This window comes from Sarcophilus harrisii, chromosome 4 (genome assembly GCF_902635505.1).
Source record: "Sarcophilus harrisii chromosome 4, mSarHar1.11, whole genome shotgun sequence".
In the NCBI taxonomy this organism is placed as follows: domain Eukaryota; kingdom Metazoa; phylum Chordata; class Mammalia; order Dasyuromorphia; family Dasyuridae; genus Sarcophilus; species Sarcophilus harrisii.
The window spans coordinates 440,336,627-440,344,009 of record NC_045429.1 but is presented as its reverse complement, the minus strand read 5'-3'; the positions used below and the strand labels follow the sequence as shown (position 1 = coordinate 440,344,009).

The 7,383-nt window shown below is 39.6% G+C and overlaps 1 non-coding gene across 1 annotated transcript; it reads left to right on the top strand.

Annotated features, from left to right (window-relative positions):
- The first annotated feature begins 3,490 nt into the window (after positions 1–3,490).
- Positions 3,491–3,597, top strand: LOC111720825. Its single transcript, XR_002770325.1, has one exon. It is a non-coding gene; the product is annotated as a U6 spliceosomal RNA (small nuclear RNA).
- Positions 3,598–7,383: the final 3,786 nt, after the last annotated feature.

Genomic DNA, 7,383 nt, shown 5'->3' with positions numbered 1-7,383 from the left:
CATTTTTGGACGTGGCCAATGTGGGAACTTGTTTTGCTTGACTGTGCACATTTATTACAAGTGTTTTGTTTTTCTTTTTTCTTTTTCTTTTCCTGATGGGGAAGAGGAAATGAGAGGGAGAGAGAAATAAATGCTTATAAAATTTTTAAAAACCAACAAAAATTTAATCATTTAAAAATGTTTATTGACAGACGAATTGTTTAAATCCTATTTAGTTCTCACTAGATATGAATTTTGCTCCCTAGTCAGACATCTTCTGCCAACTGGATAATCACTATTCAGTGAATATGGGCAGAGTATTTTTGATTTTTGATTGCATGCCACTTTTAGCCAGAGGCATCTTAACGTCTCCCTCCCAGCCCATTTAGATAGATAATTGAGCTGCAATAGGGAAAGTAAGCCAAAGCAGGGACGTAGTATAAGTGATTGGGGCTTTGTCCCAGGGTGAAGAAATTTAGGGAGTCCTGAAAACCTTCACCTCCCTTCAGAGCCACAGAAGCAACTTAGCTGAACACCTGGTTAGCAAGAATGGAGTGAAAATGCGAAGTTACCCAATGGTGGGTGCCATGTTCAGAATAACTCTTCTCCCCTCTCTCTGGCACTTTGGCAGGGCATCCTGGGGTTTCTGGCCCCTCTTCCATCCTTCCCATCCCTACTTAATTTCTCTTTTAAAAGGTAGGTTTAAGACAGGTAATATCATTTTGATTTTTTCCCTCAGTTTTTCTTCCTTCTTGATCTGATTTCTTTTCTTGATCTGGCGCAACCAGATAACTGTATAAATATGTACACACATATTGGATCTAACATGTATTTCAATATATTTATTGCCTGCCAGCTAGGGGAGAGGGTGGGGGAACAGAAAGTCAAAACAAGGGTCAGTGTTGGAAAAATTACCCTAGTAAATTAAAAGCTTTAATAATAATAATTTTTTTTAAAAAAGACAGGCAATATCTATGTACTAATGGAACTAGCTTTGTAGTCTAGGATTTCAGTTTAAGACCCATTTCTGAAACCCCAGTGGATGAGGGAGTGCCTCAAACAACTCTGTAAAGACTATCAATTCCAGTATAAGATCTAGTGTGCATTGGGAATTCCATACAGTGGAGCAGTGAGGAGCAACCTTTTTTTTGCAAGGGCCATTGGATAAATATAACATCATTTCCGGGTCATACAAAATTAAAGCCTTGTAGAACTCAAGCAGGGGGGAGTTATACTTACTTAGCTTTCAGCTCATTATCACCTGCGGTTGCCTCATGAGCCTTATGAAAGGCTAAGAGGTTCCTCATCCCTGCAATATATCAATGAAATCTCAAATATGGTTAAAAAACTGCAAATCAAACAACCGTCCTCCTCCAAATAAAAGAAAGCCAAAAATGGATTCAAGGGCACTTTTGTGTTGCTTGCCTTGGATTGAAAATGTTAATTACATAACATGGAAATATTTCACATGATTGCTTTGCTATAACCTATATCTGATTGCTTACTACCTCGGGGAAGAAGGGAGGGATAGAATTTGGAACTTTCAAGACTTAAAAAATCCCCAACAACAAATGTTAAATTGTCTTAACCTGTAGCTGGGGGGGGGGGGGGGAAATAATTTTATTTATTTATTTGTTTGTTTATTTATTTTGTTTGTTTTTAAAAATTACATAAATGTATATGTGTATGTGTGTATGGATATTGATGCTTTTAAAAAAAAGAAAGTGCTGGTTACAGCGGATAGATAGGAGCCATACTCAAGTTTCCCTGCCTTGCTGATCTAGGTAAGAGTTTATTTGGGGGGCTTCACTACGGTGGGATCAAGCATTACCCCTTAAATTCTGTCTCTATAATCCCAAGGCCACCAAGAAACATTTTCATACAGCAGCCAAATGCTTTGTCACATCTCTGTACTTCCCACTGTACACTGGCTAGGATGGCATTGAATGAGACCTTTACTACATTCAGATGGTCTCTGAGAGTCTCACCTGTGCTTAATCCTAGACTGCCATGTGTTAGAAGTCTAGTTTTTAAACAGGGAAAAGTAACTGTGTCGCTTCGGCAGGAAATAAGAGGACTAGATTTCCAGTCAGGAAGTCCAAATATGGGCTCAGATACTCACTAGCTAGGTGACTCTTAGCAGTCACTTAACTTTTCTCAACCTCAATTTACCCATCTGTAAAATGGATATAATAATAGCACCTACTCCCCAGGGTTGTTATGAAGATGGAATGATACATTTGTACAAGTGTTTTGGAAAACTTATTACTTAAGAATGATTTTTTTTTTTTTGCATACAGGTGACTACCAATTATCCCTACTTAAAGACTAAATACATCTTCCTATGCAGTAAACAAAACAGTCAGAAACTTTTTAAAGCCTATTAAGTAAACCAATTGCATGAAGGTGATTACCAATTATCTCCACTTAAAAGTTAAATACATCTTTCCATGCAGTAAACAAAGTGTTCAGGAACTTGTTAAGAGCTTTTTGAGTGAACCAAATAGGTGTCCTATAAATCATCTTGTTGAGTTTCCAAATTTGGGTCCCAGATGCTTCTCTCTCTGCTCCCAGGGGGAAATGGAGGATGGAATATGGAGCTGGGAAGCAAAGGCTATTGGGAGGAAGAGGAGATGTATTCCCATCCCCAAAGCAGCTGCCCTATAGGCCTGTAGCACCAGCCCTGGGACTCTCTAGGGCTGATGGAGCAAATATGTAGACCCTGGTCACCCAGTAACCAATTAGTCTTCTTGGCCTGAACCACAGAGGTAACCTCTGTTAATCTTTCTTAATTCAGTTATACTTTACTGGGGCTGAAGGCCCGGTCTCCCAGACCCTTGACCATTCCTTATGCATGCTCTCACCTAGAGAGGGAGGGGCCGTTGTCCCCAAGTCACCAATTCCTGCTCCCACAGTCTAACATCCTACTCTTCCTCTCCGCTGCAAAGGGGACCCTTAGAACCTTTGGTTGGTTGTGAAATAACTAAATGTCCAATAAGGAAGAGATGAGTTGCTTTGGGATTCCTGATCCTCCAGACCTTCTTTCTATCTCCCCTACTTCACCTCCTACTTCTACAGAGTAAAGGTCACTTGAGGTGCTGGTTAATTTTCCTGTCTCCAATTTTAGCTCCAATGATATTATGTTTAACAGTGATCAAAGCCTCCCATCCCTGACTTAAGTCTTTCACAATTGATCATCTTGACAAAATTACCTCAGCAAGTACTGACTATTACAGCAGGCACCGGGCTAAGGGCAAAGACAAATATAAGCAGATGAGCAATCGAACAACAAGAAAATCCCAGGGGACTTGTAGGGGAGAAGGGAGGTAATCAGGATACCCCTGATCAACTGATTTCCCATCAGCCTCCTGAAAAAGCAAAAAAGGGGAAAGTAACAGGGATGACAAGTTCTGTTGTTCGCTGATGTAAAAATTCCTGTGTGTATATGTTTTTCTTTTAGAATTGTGAAATAAATAAAATATGTTTAGCATGTCCATTAAAACACATGCAAGTGCTTAGGTTGGTAATATATATACTTACGTTGGAATGATATAGAAAAGATTAGAATGGCCTCTGTGCAAGGATGATATACATATTTCTGAAACAGTCCATATCTTTGGAGGCAGCAGAGAGAGAAGGAAGAAAAAAAAGATAAAAATTTTACGAAAGTAAATGTTGAAAATAAAATTTACATGTAATTGGAAAAGTCAATAAATATTCATAAATATTCAGTGGAAAAATAAAAAGTAAAACACGTGAAAAATATGTTTCCTGTGTCCATCTTATGTCCATTCTCTTCCTTGGGCCTTTCTCACAATCTCCCTCCTTTTTTTGATTGCCCGTCCTCACTTTCAGTCTCTTAGATTGCTAGCCCTTCTCATTCCCACAAGCATGGGGCACCTACTTTGGTTCACCTCTCTCTAATTGGTATCTCCTTTCAGGTTGCAGATTGGGTCCCCCAGGTGGGGTGACTGCTCCCTCGAGCTGAAGATACAATTAATTCTTGTCCGTACGTCCAGCCATGAAGATCAGTAGCAGATCTTGAGAAACTCCTTCTTGAGTTGTTATAGCAGAAGAAAAGTCACCATCTTGCCAAGAACTTTCTGTGAAAGGAGTCTGGATAAATCAGTTTGGCTGATCCCAAGACAAACAAACAGGCTGCTGGCCAACCCACACTCAAACACCTGGCTTGGGAGAACCTTGCAGAGTTCACACTCTGTGGGAACAACTTCTGGAAAGCCAGAACCACTCCGATGCTTTGAGGGGCATCAGAGGAGCAACTCAGTGGAAGGTTATCCCCATCATCAAGAATAACAATTCCATCAAATAAGCATTTATTAAGTGTGTGCCAGACACCATGTAAATGCTAAATAAAAAAGCTAAAGTTAGTCCCTTCCCTCCAGGAGTTTATCATCTAAGGGGGAAGGGAGAACAACAATGGCTACTGTAAAATCTACGGTTCCTCTTTTTACAAAAGAGGAAACTGAGGAAAAACCAGATTTGCCTAGTTAATAAGTATCCGAACTCAAGCCTACTGATTGGCAATCATGAGTCGGCTGGTGCTCCCTCGGATGACAGAAGGCACAACGCCTTGGCACCATCATTCCGAAGGTGTCCTAATTCATGTTCCTCATAAACCCTCCCCGTTGTCTCCAGCCAGAGGCAGAGAGCTTCCTCTGATTGTTCTAACGTGGAGGGGGCACTAATGGGATGTTCAAGATGTAAAGAGTGATGTCCCAGGCTTTGCTCATGACTTCTTTCCTGGCCGTCTGTTCCCTTATCTTGCACAACTCTCAGCTGGTCTTACATCAAAGTCTGCTCTAGTTCATGTTTGTTCTGGAACTCCTTGGTTTGCTTTCCCCATACGACAGTGAATGTTTTTCTTGGTTTGTTTTTTTGGTCTGTTTGGGGATGGGGGAGAGGAGGACAACTAGGTGCCACAGTGGATAGAATGCCAGGACCCAAGTGCAGGGCTGACTTCAGACACTTACTAGCTGGCTGGTCCTGGGCAGTTCACTCAATCCTGCTTGCCTCAGTTTCCTCATCTGTAAAATGAGCAGGAGAAGCAAATGGCCACCCACACCCGTATCTTTACCAAGAAAATGTCAAATAGGGTCACAAAGAGTCAGACAGGACTGAAATGATTAAAACTGATTCAGGGAGAAGCTTGAGTTCATCAAAAACTCAATGCAGTCATGGGATATTACTAAAGCAATCAATCATTAAACATTTATTAAGTCCCAAGAATATAAAATCTAATAATTCCATTTCTTCTCCCTCTGTTTGCCAGAAAGTGATGGAGCCAGTTGCTAAGATCTTAGCAGACTTTGTGCTAAGCACTGGGGATAGAAAAAGAAGCAAAAGCTGGTTCCTTTCTTCGGGGAGCTTACCATGAGAAACAATGAGCATGAAGAATACGGAAAAACTGATCTAACCTGATGCAAACATTACCCAATTGGGGTTCATCCATTCCAGTCTTGTCCGATTCTCTGTGACCCATTGGGGATTTTCTCGGCAAAGATACCAGAGAGGTTTGCCATTTCCTTCTCCAGATCATCTTACGTATGAGGCGATCAGGGTCCCGGCCCCCTTATCCAGGGAATGGAAGTGTCCCGGGCCATATTGGAACCCAGGAATATAACTTTTCCTGAATCCAAGAGTCTCTCTGTACACTATGGTTCCACCTAGTGGTCCAACACATGCAATTACCACAATATAAATAGAAGGTACAAAATCTTCCAAATTAAACACTAATTATAATGACCACATATGGCCCTGAAGAAGACATGTGAAAGTATATTTTTTTCTCATTTTTGCAGCGGTAAAGGACTGTGGTGATGGTATATGGCATATTCTGTCAATCTAGGGCAATGTCTTCCTTAGTTTGGCCAAATTATTTTTCCCACTTGTTAAAAATTCTTTCTTACAAAGAATGGTTTCCTTGAGAGGAGGGAAATGCATAAGAAATCAGTCATTCAACAAAAAAGCATTTATTTAGTGCTTACTACGTCCACTGTGCTAAGTACTAGCATTAAAAAGAAAGATATAAACAGCTTTTGCCTTCAAGAAGCTCATTTTATAATAAGGAAAATAGTATTTAAATAACAAGGTATATATATAAGGGAGGCGAGGAAGCACGGTGGATATAGAACTGGAAGGAAGAACTGAGTTCAAATGTGGCTTCAGACACTGAGGGTGACAAATCACTCAACCCTGTTTTCCTTGATTCCCTCATCTGTAAAATGAGCTGGAGAAGGAAATGACAAATCACTCTCGTATCTCGGCCAAAAAAAACCAAATAGTGTCTCGAAGAATTGATTGAAAAACAATAAAAATATATAAGAAATATACAGGGTAGCTGGAAAGTCATCTCAAAGAGTTAGGCAAGAGAGCAGAGTGATTTTCATAGTGGCAAGAAACTGGAAACTGAGCGGATGCCCATCAGTTGGAGAATGGCTGAACAAGTTATGGTCTATGAAAGTTATGGAATATATTGTTCTGTAAGAAACGACCAGCAGGATGATTTTAGAAAGGCCTGGAGAGACTTACATGAACTGATGCTAAATAAAGTGAAAAGAATCAAGAGAACATTGTATGCGGTTAACAAGATTATGCAACAATCAATTCTGATGAACCTGACTCTTCCAACAATGACATGATTCAGGCCAGTTCCAATGATCTTGTGATGAAGAGAACCATCTGCACCCAGAAAGAGGGCTATGGCAACTTAAGGTGGACCACAACATAGCATTTTCAGTCTTTTTGTTATTGTTTGTTTGCATTTTATTTTCTTTCTCATTTTCTTTCCTTTTTGATCTGATATTTCTTGTGCAGCAAGAGAATTGTATAAATATGTTTACATATATTGGATTTAACATATATTTTAGCATGTCTAACATATATTGGTTTGTTTGCCATTTAGGGGAGGGGTGGGGGAAAGATGGGAAAATCTGAAACACAAGGCTATGCAAGGGTCAATGCTGAAAAATTAACCATGCATATGTTTTGAAAATAAAAAGCTTAAAAAAATAAAAAATAGCTTGTTAAAAAAAAAAAAGAGAGAGAGTGCAGAGTGAGGGAGAAAGAAGAGATGAAAATGATGTAAAGATAAAAAGATTAATAAAACTTTTTCAAAATAGGTACATTTTTTAAAAAAGCATTCTGCAATTTCCAAAAGACAATCCAGTCCACTGCCCTGATCTTGTTCAATTGTGGTCCTAACTTATTGCCCATTAAGAGCATCTGTCTATAACCCAAGACCTGACAGACCAATCCCATGGATTTTCCATTCACCCACAAATTTGTTCATTTATTTATCCAACAAGTATTTAATACAGATTTACTGCAGAATGACATGCTAAAGGCTGTAGAATTAGATAAATTTAGATAAGAACTGGTCCCCCA